Raw genomic sequence first — 16374 nt, 5'->3', positions numbered from 1 at the left:
GCTCCTTGGATGCTGCCTGACCTGCTGCGCTTTTCCAGCAACACATTGTCAGCTTGGACATAGTCAGTCAGCCACTCAGGGCAGTCAGAGTCAGGACCTTCCTGACATAAGTAGGTAAAGAGCCAAATGTCAGGCAGCCCACCACCAGTCTTGACTCCGTTTCTCTTTCGGTGACTGTTTTCCTCCTGGAATGAGAGAGAAGCAGGTACAAAGGGTGATGAAAGTGGGTATTTTTGGTGCAGGTGGGAAGATATCCTGAATAAGTGAGTCGACAGCACATAGGGCATACAGGGTTCGTGTGATGCAGCTTGATGGGTGACAGTGAATTGCAGGCAGCTATGAGAGCAGTGGAATGTGGGTGCAGTAATTGAAATAGAGTGCATATGAGGTATCCGAGAGAAAAAGGTGAAGAGGCGAAGAGACTAACCTTCTTCCAAGCATTTGGCAAATTGCAGCAAGAGAACTGATCAGGCCTCACAGCAAATCAAAACCCTCCAAAAACCTTCACACAAACTCAGACTTAGCCTAAAAAAACATAAGATTCAGCCCCATTTTACCTCTTCGAACAGTCAGGCAGTGTCAGTATGGTTCTGACAAAATTGTGTTGATCTAATTTATTGGAATTATTAAGGATATAACAAATGAGGTAAATAAAGGGGAATATGTGGATGTGGTGATCTTAAAATTTCTAGAATGCATTTGGTAATGGGCTCATCAAAAAGTTACTACATAAAATAAGAGTCCATGCTGTAAGAGTTAATCTATCAGCCTGGATAGAGGAATTGATTAGCAGAGAGGAGGAATAAGTGGGTCAGTTTCAGGTTGTCACGATGTGATGAGTGCCACATGGATCAATGCTGGAGTCTCAGCTCTTTGCAATCTATGTAAGTGGCTTAGACAAAGGCTCTGAATGTGTAGTGGCTAAATTTATTCATGACACAAAGGTAAGAAGAAACTATGTTGTAAAGAGAACTTAATAAGTCTACAAAGGTAGGTTCTGTGAGTGCATAAAAAATGGACAAATTAAGTATAATGTGGGAAATGTGATTTTGGCAAGAAGAATAGAAAACAGGTTATTCTTTAAATTGAAAGAGATTTTAGAAATCAGCAGTGCGGATGGACCCGGATATCCTAGTACATCGATCACAGGTACGCAGGTACAGAAAATAATTAGAAAGGCAAATGGAATGTTGGCATTTATTGCAAAGGGAATGGAATATAAATGTAAGGCCAGGTTGTTCCACCTTTCCAAAGTCTTGGTAAGATGGCATCTGGCATTTTGTGTGCGGTATTGCTCTCACGTATGGACATAGTTGCATTTGAAGCAATTCAGGGAATGCTCATTTGGTTGATTCTTTGGATGAAGGAGTTATGAGGAAAATTTGGGCCTTTCCCCATTGGAATTTAGAAGAATGAGAGAGAATCTTATTGAAACAAGTTAGTTTCTTAGAGGAGTTGACAGGACGTTTCCCTTTTTGGGAGACTCCAGCACTTGGATATTCAGTTTAAAAAGTAGACCGTTTAAGACCAAGGTGATGAGAAATATAGAAATGCAGAAGATAAAAACAGGAGTAGATTATTCAGCCCTTTGAGCCTGTTCCGCCATTCAGTATGGTCATGGCTAATGATCTAACTCAGTACCTTGTTTCCACTCTCTCCTCATACATTTTGAGCCTTTTAGCCCTAAGAACTATATCTCACTCCTGCTTGAAAATCGTCAATGTTTTGACCTCAACAGCTTTCAGTGGCTGAGAATTTCACAGCTCGCCATTCTCAGGGTGAAGAAATTTCTCCTCATTTCAGTCCTAAATGGCCTATCCCATATTGTTAGACTGTGATTCCTGGTTGTGGACTTCCCTGTCATTGGGAACATTCTTTCTCTGTTTACCCTGTGTAGTTCTGTTAGAATTTTTAGACACTTCTATGAGATCCCCCCTCATTCCTCTAAACTCCAGTGAGTGTAATCTTAACTAATCCAGTCTCTCTTCATATGTTAGTGCTGCTAACCCTGGAATCAGTCTGAAAAACCTTTACGACACTTCTTCCATAGTCAGAGCATCTTTCTCCAGGTAAGGAGACCAAAACTGCACAGAGTATTTCAGGTGTGATCTTACCAAGGCCCTGTGCAATCACACAAGATAGCCCTGCTCCTGTATTTGAAACCTCTCGCAAGAAGGTCACCATGCTATCTGCTTGCTTCATTGTCTGCTCCACCTGCTTGTTTACTTGGTACAAGTACTTCCTGATAAAACAAAAATCTTTTCTCTTGGAGTCACTTTTCTGTGGATCTGTCTTCCCCAAAAAGCCATAGAGGCTGGATCAGTGAATATATTAAAGGCTGAGTACAGGTTAGTGGGCAAGTAGGTAGGAAATATGATTTGAGGCCAATCAAATCAGCCATGATTTTATTGAACAACAGAGCAGATTCAAGGGACCGAATGGCCTGCGTCACCCCATATTTATTCTGTTCTTGTGTTCTTCATAAAAATGCACTAATACCATGGAACTCAGGAAAATTGTGTCAGATTTGATTTACATTGGTTTCAATGTTAAACCATTAAGCAAACATCTGTCTGTCATCTTTTCACAACATTGTGCTGAAATTAGCCATAATTGAACATGAATTTTAAGATTATAAAAATTAGAATATGTATATTCATATTTAAAATACCGACTTGCTTAAAGTGTCAAAGGAGTAAATATATATTAGATTCCCTACAGTGTGGAAACAGGCCCTACAGCCCGACCCTCTAAAGAGTAACCCACCCATTTCCCTCTGACTAATGATTAGATTAGATTACTCAGAGTGTGGAAACAGGCTCTTCGGCCCAACAAGTCCACACTGACCTGCCGAAGCATATACCACCCAGACCCATATACCAACATTTACCCCTTCACCTAATACTACGGGCACTTTAACATGGCCAATTCACCTAACCTGCACATTTTTGGATTGTGGGAGGAAACCGGAGCACCCAGAGGAAACCCACGCAGACACGGGGAGAATGTGCAAACTCCACACAGAGAGTCGCCTGAGGCGGGAATTGAACCCGGGTCTCTGGCGCTGTGAGGCAGCAGTGCTAACCACTGTGCCACCGTGCCCTCCTAATGCACCATGGGCAATTTAGCATGGCCAACTCACCCAGCCTGCACATCTTTGGACTGTGGGAGGAAACCAGAGTACCCAGAGGAAACCCACACAGACACAGGGAGAATCTGCAAACTCCAATTAGACAGTCACCCGAGGCTGGGATCAAACCTGGGACCCTGGCAAGCCTTTAATTCACCAGAAGAACAAATGGAATATGGTTTATTTGTAATCTGAGATCAATTATTTTGAGAATATTGACTATAGTAAAATTGAAATCTTTCTTTGGACTTAAGGGGGAATAAAAGAACCCAAGGCAAGTCTATGGATCTAAAGAGAACAAAGTGCATAAGAATAAAGGAAACACTGATGTTGGATCTGAGAGAGGAAAGATGGACCTTCAGCAAAATAGTGTTCTTTCCCTCTTTGCAGAACAGTTGCCAGCCCGACCTTTAAGCTCTGGTTAACTGCTGGGCAACATTTGGCTCTTTTACAGCATTCAAGAATTGTAACAAGTTTTAGCTGTCATTACACTGGTTTTGGTTGTTTTCCAAATAGTTCTATTGCAGTTATGGTGGTCTGTCTTTAGGGCTGGAGGGCAATGAGGAACAGAAAAGATTACAAAATCGAACTGAGGATAAGAGGGGACTGGAATACATGGCATGGACTATCAAACATTCATTAGATTTTCAGCAAGCATTTCTACTATATTAGGGTCAACGTGTAAAGTGATTCCACTTCACCAAGGCATTTTACCATAATTGGAACCTTAAATTCGGCATGGAGCATCCTAGCTGAAGCAGTCAGTCATTGTAGAACATTTAGATAACAGGGTCCTTTCAGTTGCAGTAAGTGATGTCAGATTAATTTCATGTAATCTGGTGCAAATACAATCCTTCATACAAATTCATTCATTGTTTTATTTTCTGTATAGTTATGTACCTTGAAAAAATTAACATGCAGTAATACAAGACAGAGAGATAAATGTTCAATTGAATTTTGATTGCAGGAAAAAGACTGAAGCATTGGCATCCAGAGCAAAAAATCTGTTTTGCATTTTAGATGGGTACCTTGCCTTATTTCTATCCCTGATCTTGAATCAATAGATTTTTACTTCAGCCATTCTAAGGGTAGCAAAGAAACAATAGAAGAGTAGCTATTGTCAGAAGTATGTGATATTTTGAAACAAAGAATTTTCCAAGTAATATGCGGAATTAACATGAACTCAACAGACAAGAAAATAACTTCCAAGTTAACTTTGAAAAGGTGATATGTTATAATGAATAACTGAAGAAACAGGAAATAATTGAATCTGGTTTTTGGTTATGAACCTGTGGAAGGGTAATTGTATATTACAAAAAACTTAAGTGGCACAGAAAATTGCATGGTTGTGCCCAATTAAATTAAGTGATACTGTATTCAAATAGAAGCTTGAGTACAATGTCACGGATGTCCTGGTTTTATGACTTGTTCAAGGAAGGTTGAGCTTTGAGCCATAGACTCATTTATCTCTGAATGTGGTGACTTTTATAATTATTCAGTTCTTATTCATCATTAGAAACTGAAAAAAAAATATTGGTATGAGGAAGTAATCATGATTTGAACTCTGGGGAAGCAAATGAGTGAAGAATTGTAATTCAGTGACCTGAGACAGAGGCACGCATCAAACATAAGTTTCATATAAAGAATGAAAATCAGACTTATGAACTTAGGCAGAGGGCTGGGAATTGTGCAGAGATCACAAAGCGGAATGACTGAAAATATTAAATACATAATTTAAGGCAACAATGTGTCACTTGTTCTGGAAATGGAATGCTGCAACCACAAGAAACTAGATTTTGTGTAAAGTTAGCAATTGATGTGAGATTTTTTTAAAAAAAATCTATTTGGGGCTGAAAGGTGGCTATAGCTGAATTTTTTTTACATGCTGAAGTTGCAATTTGAGATCCATAAGACCATAAGACCATAAGACATAGGAGTGGAAGTAAGGCCATTCGGCCCATCAAGTCCACTCCGCCATTCAATCATGGCTGATGCGCATTTCAGCTCCACTTACCAGCGTTCTCCCCGTAGCCCTTAATTCCTCTAGACAACAAGAATCTATCAATCTCGGCCTTGAAGACATTTAGCGTCCCGGCTTCCACTGCACTCCGTGGCAATGAATTCCACAGGCCCACCACTCTCTGGCTGAAGAAATGTCTCCGCATTTCTGTTCTGAAATCACCCCCTCTAATTCTAAGGCTGTGTCCACGGGTCCTAGTCCACGGATCCACTGCACCTGTTTAGATAGAGGAGGCAGCACAAGATTTTACTGCATCTATCTCATTGGTCCAAGTGGAGCTTGAGATTTCCCAAACACTGCCGCAGCATTTCTGCTCTGCGGAGCAGAGAACAGCATTATTTGAAAAGGATGTGATCCAGCTGGTCTTCCCTAATATAAAAGGCTCTCTATTAAATAGAAGCCTTCCAGCTGAAGTGAAGGAAGCTGGGACAGTAAACTGAGCAAACTGCAGGAAGCAGAATGTTGCAACTCACAAAGTGAAGTTTGCCTGGCACCAAGAATGAAGCAGCATTTCCAGAAAATGTACCTTAATGATTTTTGAGAAGATTTGTAGCTCAGGTTGATGGTAAGTATGTAAGTTAGCTCGTTGAGCTTGAATGTTTGTTTTCAGATGTTTCGTCACTATACTAGTGAACATTATCAGTGAGAATCTCTGATGAAGCACTAGTGGTATGTCCCGCCTCTGTGTTTATAGATCTTGGTTTCTTAAGGTGGGTGATGTCATTTTGGTTCTTTTTTTCAAAGGAGTTCAGATAGGATCTGAATTGATATTGAGTTCTGGTTAGAATGCCATGCCTCTGGCAACCACCTGATGAAGGAGCAGCACACCAAAAGCTAGTGTTTCCAAATAAACCTGTTGGAATATAACCTGGTGTTGTGTGATTTTTAACTTTTCACACCCCAGATCCCCCAGTCCGGCATCTCTAAATCATGCCTCTAAGAATTCTCATGTGTGTCTTTGTTTTGCCTGTTGTGTGCATTGTCCCATTCAAAGTGGTGTCCTTCTTTGTCTGTATGTATAGAAACTAGTGATAGTCTTTTGGTGGCCAATTGGTATCCTGGTGGCAAATTTCCTGCTAGTTTGTCCGATGTAGTGTTTTTTACAATTCTTGCACGCTATCTTGTAAATGATGTTTGTTTTGTGGTGGTATCTAATGGATCCTTTAGGTTCATTAGTCGCTGTTTAAGTGTGTTGGTAGGTTTGTGGGCTACCGTGATGCCAAGGGGTCTGAGTAGTCTGGAAGTCATTTCTGATATGTCTTTGATGTAAGGTAGTGTGGCTATAGATTTTGGTTGCATTGTGTCTGCTTGTTTGGGTTTGTTTCTGAGGAATCGATGGATTGTATTTATTGGGTACTTGTTTTTCTTGAAAATGTTATATAGATATTTTTGATCTGCTTTTTATAGTTATTGGGTTCTGCAGTGTGATGTAGCTCATTGAAATAGTGTCTTGATGCAGCTCTGTCTGTGGGTGTTGGGATGATTGTTTGGGAAGTTAAGTATTTGGTCCTTGTGTGTTGTTTTTCTCTAGACACTGGTTTGAAGCTCTCTGTTAACTATACGTTCAACTGTCACGTCATGGATGGGAGTCTGTTGTCGTTCTTCTCTTTTATGAATTTTATGCCTGTCAGGATATTGTTGATGGTGTTGTATGTTTCATCTAATTTGTTCTGTTGGGCGATGACAAAGGTGCCATCTATGTAGCAGACCCAAAGTTTGGGTTGGATAGGTGGGAGGGCAGCTTGTTCAAGTCTCTGCATTACTGCTTCCGCTATGAGCCCTGATATTGTTGATCCCAGAGATGTTCCGTTGACTTGTTTCTATGTTTTGTTATTGAATGTGAAGTGAGTGGTGAGGCATGGGTTCACTAGCTTGAGGATGTTGTCTTTGCTAATGAAGTTAGTGCTGTGTGGTATTTGAGGTCTTGGTTTTCCTAGGAGTTATTCCAGAGTTTCTTTGGACAGGTCAATGTTAATTGATGTGAAAAGGGCTGTAATGTCAAAGGAGACCATTATTTCATCCTCTTCTATCTTATTGTCTTTGGTGTTCAGGAATTCTTCGGTGGAGTGAATGGAGTGGTGTGAATCTTCAATTAGGTGTTTTAGTTTTTGGTACAGTTCTTTGGCCAGTCTGTGTATATATGATCAAGGTATAAATTGTAATTCATACATCACCAGTCTTTTATTTTGTTCAGTATAGAGGGCTATCATTTATCAACAAGCAGTGCAGCCTGGTGCTCATCACTCACATCTAACATTTACACATTACAAACTTGCACACATTTACAAATGCTGCCAGCATCACTTTGAGTGTTCCCTCCAACTTTTCTGGGGCATATGCAGAACCTGAATTAGTCTGAGTGGCACATTGTATCCATTGAGCTGAAATCATGTTGCAACTTAGTTTATTTACTGACAATTAAAAGCATGCATTTTTGTTATTTTATAACATTCTACCTGCATATTGCAACTTTTCACAGGGTTAATTAATAAAGATAGTATTTATGTTATTTTACAATTGCAAGTATTCTACCTGCTAAAATTTTTTGCTTGGCTCAGAAGTCTGAGGACCTGTATGGTGGTGGTATGTGTATACCACATAAACTGCGTGACCAAAAGAGGACACGAGTAACTTATTTGTTGGCAGCTTTTCACACCTGTCTTTATTTGCGGCATAATGATTACAAATGGGTCACCGGACTCGAAACTTTAACTCTGCTTTTTCTCCACATCCAGACCTGCTGAGCTTCTCCAGCAAACTATGCTTTTTTTTTCAGATTTCCTGTATCCACAGTTCTTTGTTTTATTGTTGATTGCAAATTTGATATTTAGTCCAGATGAAATATACGACGATATAATGTGTCAAATTGTCTATGTGATCGATTTCTAATCTCTTTTTGGATTTACTTTTAATCAAGTTCATGAGGCTAAATCCACACTCACTTGATGCCTGAAATGTTGTACAAATGTGCTGAAGAATGGACACTTCTTGAAACATTTCTTAGAGCATAGACACCAAATCACTGACTTTATGAAATGGAACCAGTTGAGACTTTTCCCACAAACATAAATTTGAAATCAGAATATTCCTCATGTATCTTTGTGGCTAAACTTTCGCCATTGATTGGCATAAAAGTAGAATGTTTCAATATCAATCACACAGCCCTGTCTGTTCCAAATTCATAATATTCTGTCCTGGTTGATTGCAGCCTGATCAAATACATGCCACTCTCGTAATGCCGGTTCTGGAAGTCTGCTTTTCAGATAGTCACATGGCAGTTGAATAAACTGAAGGATTGCAATAGTGTCCCCACATCATTGTCGAGAGCAGCCAGAATCTTCATTACTCCAATAAACGTTCACCTTAATACTGAATCTTCAGTTGATTAATCATGGCCTTTGCAAATTGTGTAGCTTCAATCTTTGCCAAACAGCTTCTTTGCAAGAATTTGCACAGAGATGTCAGTTCTTGAGGACATAATTCAGCGCTGTCAATGCAACATGCTATTGTGGTTTTGTGAGCATTTTCAGGCAATATTTATTTATTGGATCAGTGCACCTATTCACCTGTTTTCTACAGGACTCAATCAAGGCACTGCAGTTTCACATTAGTGCACACATTGCAAAGTGCCTTGACTGCCCTCTCTCTTCATTCAGAGGTTGAAATACACTGCATCACATGCTGTGACTTTGGGAAAATCTTCAAATTACCCTTTCTTTACAATTGTCCTGCTGAACATGCACCATTCTGAGAAAGACTTCAATACCTTGTATAATCCACTCCTGTGTCCAAGCATCATGCATTCCCAGATTTTCTCTGTGAACAACACAATGCTGTTCTGAGTAATGTTTGATTTTTATTTATTGATTCATTTTGTGGGATGTGGGCATCACTGGCCACAGTTTTATTGCCTGTCCCTAGTTGCCGCTGACAATGGGGTAGTGAGCTGCTTTCTTGAACCGCTAGAGAGCACCTACTGTGGGTTGACCCAGAAAGCCATTAGGGAGGGAATTCCAGGATTTTGACCCAGTGACAGTGAAGGAATGACAATACATTTCCAATTCAGGATGGTGAGTGGTTTGGAGGGCAACCTGAATGTAGTGGTGTTCCCATACATCTGCCCTTGTCTTTCCAGATGGAAGAGGTAGTTGGTTTGAAAGGTGCTCTCTGAGGATCTTATAGATAGAACGCACTGCTGCTACTGAGCATCAGTGATGGAGGGAGTGAATGCTTGTGGATGATGTGCCAATCAAGCGGGCTGCTTTGTCCTGGATAGTGTCAAGCTTTTTTAGTGTTATTGGGACTGCACTCATCCAGGCACGTGGGGAGTATTCCATCACACTCCTGACTTGGGCATTGGAGATGGTGGATAGGCTTTGGGGAATAAAGATGTGAGTTACTCACTGCAGTATTCCTAGCCTCTGAGCTGCTCTTGTAGCCATTGCATTTGTGTGATGAGTTGAGTTGAGTTTCTGATCAATGATAACTTCCAGGATGTTGATAGTGGGGGATTCAGTGATGGTCACACCACTAAATGTCAAGGGCAGTGGTTAGATTGTCTCTTATTGGAGATGGTCATAGCCTGGCAATTTTGTGGTACGAATGTTTCTTGCCACTTGTCAACCCAAGTCTGAATATTGTCCAGATCTTGCTGGCATTTGGACACATTTTGCTGCAGTACCTAAGGAGTCATGAATGGTCTGAACATTGTGCAATCATCAGCGAACCTTAAGATGGAGGGAACCTTACGATGGATGAAGCAGCTGAAGATGGTTGGGCTGAGGACACTACCCTGAGGGACTCCTGCAGAAATGCCCTGGAGCTGAGATGGCTGACGTCCAACAACTATGTCCAACAACTAGGTCCAGCAGGCTAAGATAAAAGGTAGGGAGGAGGGACTTGGGGGAGGGGCGTTGGGAATGCGATAGGTGGAGGGAGGTCAAGGTGAGGGTGATAGGCCGGAGTGGGGTGGGGGCGGAGAGGTCAGGAAGAAGATTGCAGGTTAGGAAGGCGGTGCTGAGTTCGAGGGATTTGACTGAGACAAGGTGGGGGGAGGGGAAATGAGGAAACTGGAGAAATCTGAGTTCATCCCTTGGGGTTGGAGGGTTCCCAGGCGGAAGATGAGGCGCTCTTCCTCCAACCATCGTGTTGCCATGGTCTGGCGATGGAGGAGTCCAAGGACTTGCATGTCCTTGGTGGAGTGGGAGGGGGAGTTGAAGTGTTGGGCTACGGGGTGGTTGGGTTGGTTGGTCCGGGTGTCCCAGAGGTGTTCTCTGAAATGCTCCGCAAGTAGACGGCCTGTCTCCCCAATATAGAGGAGGCCACATCGGGTGCAGCGGATGCAATAGATGATGTGTGTGGAGGTGCAGGTGAATTTGTGGTGATATGGAAGTGTCCCTTGGGGCCTTGGAGGGAAGTAAGGGGGGAGATGTGGGCGCAAGTTTTGCATTTCTTGCGGTTGCAGGGGAAGGTGCCGGGAGTGGAGGTTGGGTTGGTGGGGGGTGTGGACCTGACGAGGGAGTCACGGAGGGAGTGGTCTTTTCAGAACGCTGATAGGGGAGGGGAGGGAAATATGTCTCTGGTGGTGGGGTCCGTTTGGAGGTGGCGGAAATGACGGTGGATGATACGCTGGACATGGAGGTTGGTGGGGTGGTAGGTGAGGACCAGTGGGGTCCGTCCTGGTGGCGGTTGGAGGGGCGGGGCTCAAGGACAGAGGAGCGGGAAGTGGAAGAGATGCGGTGGAGGGCATCGTCTACTATGTCTGGGGGGAAATTGCGGTCCTTGAAGAAGGAGGCCATCTGGGTGGTACAGTTTTGGAACTGGTCCTTCTGGGAGCAGATGCGACGGAGACGAAGGAATTGGGAATATGGGATGGTGTTTTTACAGGGGGCAGGGTGGGAGGAGGTGTAGTCTAAGTAACTGTGGGAGTCGGTCGGCTTATAGTAAATGTCCGTGTTGATTCGGTCACCCGAGATGGAAATGGGAAGGTCTAGGAAGGGGAGGGAAGAGTCTGAGACGGTCCAGGTGAATTTGAGGTCCGTGTCGAGTCGGACTCCCACAGCCAAGCAGTTATATCATAGAGTCATAGAGATGTACAGCATGGAAACAGACCAACCCGTCCATGCTGACCAGATATCCCAACCCAATCTAGTCCCACCTGCCAGCACCCGGCCCATATCCCTCCAAACCCTTCCTATTCATATACACATCCAAACGCCTTTTAAATGTTGCAATTGTACCAGTCTCCACCACTTCATCTGGCAGCTCATTCCATACATGTACCACCTCTGCGTGAAAATGTTACTCCTTAGGTCTCTTTTATATCTTTCCCCTCTCACCCTAAACCTATGCCCTCCAATTCTGGACTCCCCCACCCCAGGGCAAAGACTTTGTTTATTTATCCTATCAATGCCCCTCATAATTTTGTAAACCTCTATAAGATCACCCCTCAGCCTCCGATGTTCAAGGGAAAACAGCCCCAGTCTGTTCAGCCTCTTCCTACAGCTTAAATCCTCCAAACTTGGCAACATCCTTGTAAATCTTTTCTGAACCATTTCAAGTTTCATACCAGCTTTCCGATAGGAAGGAGTCCAGAATTGCACACAATATTCCAACAGTGGTCTAATCAATGTCCTGTAGAGCTGCAACGTGACCTCCCAACTCCTGTACTCATACTCTGACTGATAAAGGAAAGCATACCAAACGCTTTCTTCACTATCCTATCTACCTGCAACTCCACTTTCAAGGAGCTATGAACCTGTACTCCAAGACCTCTTTGTTCAGCAACACTCCCTCGGACCTTACCATTAAGTGTATAAGTCCTGCTAAGATTTGATTTCCCAAAATGCAGCACCTCTCATTTATCTGAATTAAACATCATCTGCCACTTCTCAGCTCATTGGCCCATTGGATCAAGATCCTGTTGTAATCTGAGGTAACCTTCTTCACTGTCCACCAAACCTCCAATTTTGGTGTCATATATAAATTTACTAACTATACCTCTTATGCTTACATCCAAATCATTTAAATAAATGACAAAATGTAGTGATCACAGGCCTCCAGTCTGAAAAAGAACCACTACCACTACCCTCAGTCTTCTACCTTTTAGCCAGTTCTGTATCCAAATGGTGAGTTCTCCCAGGATTCCATGAGATCTAACCTTGCTAACCAGTCTCCCATGGGGAATTTTGTCGAACGCCTTACTGAAGTCCATATGGATCACATCTATTGTTCTGCCTTCATCAATCCTCTTTGTTACTTCTTCAAAACTCAATCCTTTAGGACCTGATGAGCTTGATCAGTAATGCTGCTGCCAAGTCACTCTTGGTGGTGGATATTGAAATCCCCCACCCAGAGTACATTTTGTGCCCTTACCATCCTCAGTGTTTCCTCTGAGTGTTGTTCAACCTGGAGGAGTACTGATTTATCAGCCGTGGAAGGACGGTATGTAGTAATCAGCAGGTTGTTTCCTTGCCCACGTTTAACCTGACGTTATGAGACTTCATGGGATCTGGAGTCAATGTTGAGGACTCCAGTACAATTCCCTCCTGACTGCACATCGCTGTGCCATCACCTTTACTGGGTCTGTTCTGCTGTCCTGATGGGACAAGACATCTCTAGGGATGGTGATGGTGATGTCTAGGACATTGTCTGTAAGGTATGATTCCATGAGTATAACCTGTCAGGCTGTTGCTTGAAACAGCTCTTCCATTTTTGGCACAAACTCCCAGATGTTATTGAGGAGGACTTTGCAGGGTTGGCAGAGCTGTTTCTTTTCGGATGCTAGGTCAATGCCAAGTGATCTGTCCAATTTCATTTCTTTGATATGCTGCAGTGATTGCTACAAATGAGTGACTTGCTAGGGCAATTGAGAGTCAACCACATTGCTGTGGATCTAGAATCACATGTAGGCCGGACCATATGAGAACGGCAGATTTCCTTCCCCAAAGGACATTAGTGAACCAGACGGGTTTTATGCTGCCAGGTTGCAACTACTCCATTTCTCTTTCTTAGCAGAAAAAAGACTTTGTATGAGGTAAATAAGACCATCTTCTGTAAATCAAAGTCATTGCTAACATAAAGTTACATAACTGCTGTCACAAAGGAGGCACTGTTGCAAGCAGTCAGTTCCTGCAAAGGTAGTCTTTTAAGCAAGTTTAGATTTTGGTCAAAATTTGATGTACAAAATCAACACTTGTTTTACGGAAATGTCCATATCAAAGCATGAAAAGGGGATTTGCAAAATTCATCCAGGAGTTTAGTGTGGTGAAGATGATATACTTGGAAAATTCTAAGGCATAATTCTTGATGTGCCAGCTCTCAGTAATTCTTGTGCACTTCACCGCATGATCATCAGTGTTTTGCAGGAAAGTGTGGATTGTTCATCTTTCTCACAAGTATGACATTATCAGTGAGAACTTTCACCACATCGTGATCATCCATTTCAGGATGAATGAACATCTCTCCAATTCATTCATTCTGTTTCTGCATTGAAGACTGCATTTCAGTTTTGAAGAATCCTGAAAGCCATTCCCTTTCAAAATGTGCACAGGATTTCTTTTTTGAAAATTGATTTGCTTTTCTTTTGGACGTGTTTTAAACTTCTGAAGAAAACAAGTTTTAAATTTGGAAAAATAAATATAAGCTGCCATTTGAGTCAATGGTTATTTCCTTCTGGACTGGATGCCTGCTTCCTTGGAACTAGCTCCCGATCCGCCAGGTCACTGCTGAGATGACAACAAGTCTCCCAGCAATCTCTGACCCTGTTCTTACAGGATTCAACTTGGTTCCCTGACTGGAGGTGATGTGACCTGGCATTTTCCCCTTCCCAGAGCTGCTTCACTGACCACAAGTTTATGCAATTTGTCTGGAGCTGGAAGCAATTGTGTGGTTGAGGACTGAATTGCAAAATCCTGCATTTCATTCTGACACCTGGTGGATCCTGGGATTCATGGGCCATCTGGACACGGCGGTTGGAAAGTGCTTTATGAGGGTCTGAGGAGGATCCCTTCATCGGCCGTTTGGGTGCAGCCCATCTGGTGTGTGGACAAGCACAGAATGTATGTAGGTTTTGTTTTCTTGGCGCATGGCTGTGAAAGCACACAACCAACAGGGAGTGTTGGTCACATCGACGTTTCTGTGCACTTCTCCAGCATGCCAACTCTCACAGCCACACAATCAGTGACAGCCTACCTGTGTGTTGCAAGGGAAGTCATGCCTCACATCAGGCAGACCTAGAAAGCAGAAGATGGTGCTTTAGTGGGGTAGAAGTGGTTTTTGGTGATGGTGCCTGCATTACTGTATTCCCTGAGCTTCCTCCTGGAGATGGTGCTCCAAATCAAGGGTCTCAAGGTTGCACAGGTCTGTTGGCCCTTCTGAGCTTCCTCCTGACCCTTGTTTTGAGCTGTGGTATTAAATAGTAGCTACAGATGGAGTGACTTTGGAATGTTTGCTTTCCTCTGCATTGACATCCTACACCCCACTTCAACCATTTCCTTTTAATTGTATATTTTCAGATACTCAAGTCCTGGTCTTTGGACATAACTCTTTGCTGTTTGTTAAATTGGGTGTGTTGTTTAATAAAGATGTTTGTGAAATTTTTGTTGAAGACTTTTGTTGTTGACCGATGGCGAGGGGAACATTGTGTTAGAGAGTGTGAAATGAATATGTGGGTTTTGACTGGTGAGCCCATGATTGAATGCAGATGTTATTGAAGTGAAAGCAGAGTCCCAACTTTTTATATACAATCCAACCTTTTCTCCAGGCAGTAGATGCTCCTCACTGCCGCTTCTTCCTATCTACCCTCCTAGCCTTATCCATTCCATTTTGTGGTCATTTTCAGCAAGTGGGCCCATCCCAGAGTCAGATTATCCCCTCTCTTCCTCAGCTGTGTTGGAGACTGGCCAAAGGAATCTCCAGGTTTATCTAAATAAAAGTGATTCAAAAATACCTCGCCATAAACTTAAGGAGTGGCCCTTTAATTAGCCCAAATTTCGATCCTATCTTGCAGATACCAGGTCGGTGAATGTTGCACAGATTCATAATTTGGATCTGAAATGTCTAAGGTTAGAACCATGTGACTCAGTTAAACTGTTTGAAATCAAATGCTGCTGATTTGCGTGCAAATCTGAGTCTGTAACAATCAGAATTTACACTCTTTGGAGATAGCCGTATGTGTCCCTTCTCATTTAGAAAATCTCTTCAGGTCACACTGAGAGCAGATAACCATGCACACAGCACAAAAAGGCATATATATTCTGCACAATACCACTTTCTCCAAAGCATTGCTACAAGTGGTGCTAGACAAGGAAATTTCCAGCTTCAATGTTTTGTGTGAAGGTATAAATAAAACAAATCTTTCAAAATTTTCCTTGTAATGTTTTAAATGGATTACTGATTATAATTGATGCAGTATTAGAAAAATGCTTCTTAGAGCGATAACTTTGATTATTAATTATGTGTTCGCTAATTCTAAGCCATTGCAGCAGTGTTAAACAACCAGAACAATACCTGTATTGACATAAACATCTCAAGGCTCTTCACAAAAAACCTGATCAAGGAGATGGGTTTTAGGCAGCTTCTTAGAAGAGCCATTTAGAGCCTGAGAAGTTCAGGCAAGAAATTCTTCAACTTATAGATCTCAGACTCCTGAATTTAATGGGAGTTTTATTTGTATGTGTGTGCTTTTATGTGTGCCTATGTGTTAATGTGTATATTTATGTGTGTGTATGTTAGGTCACTTATGTGTAGTGGTTAGGTGGAGTTATCATGAAACTTGCAATAAAGTAACCCGATTTTACCTCAAAGCTCACACTTAAAGAATGGCTACATGACTGAAATGGATTGTCTACCTCCACGAGAATTCAATGTTATTGAGGTAATGGGAAAGGAACATTGGTATGGAAAGCATTTCTGTAGTAATCCTGTCTCAATTCAAATGCATTTGTTTTGGATTAAAACAAACTTTTTGCTTGATCTAACTTTTCTGCATACACATGGATATTCAACATATATCCTATAAATCACCTTTCCAAGACAGAAAAGAAGAAAAGTTGAAATTTTTGTTGACATCCCAAGATCTGCAAGGTTATGAAACAATTATGTAAATTATTTTTCAAAAGTTATAGAAGAAGATGGTTTTTTTCTGAAGTGATGCTGCAGGAATCCCCGAAGCGTTGAAATCAATAAACTTTCTTCTGACACTTCTGCAAAAACTCAGTGACCC

This window comes from Chiloscyllium punctatum, chromosome 38, assembly GCF_047496795.1.
Source record: "Chiloscyllium punctatum isolate Juve2018m chromosome 38, sChiPun1.3, whole genome shotgun sequence".
NCBI classification, from domain to species: Eukaryota; Metazoa; Chordata; class Chondrichthyes; order Orectolobiformes; family Hemiscylliidae; genus Chiloscyllium; species Chiloscyllium punctatum.
Note: the sequence above shows the minus strand (reverse complement) of the source record.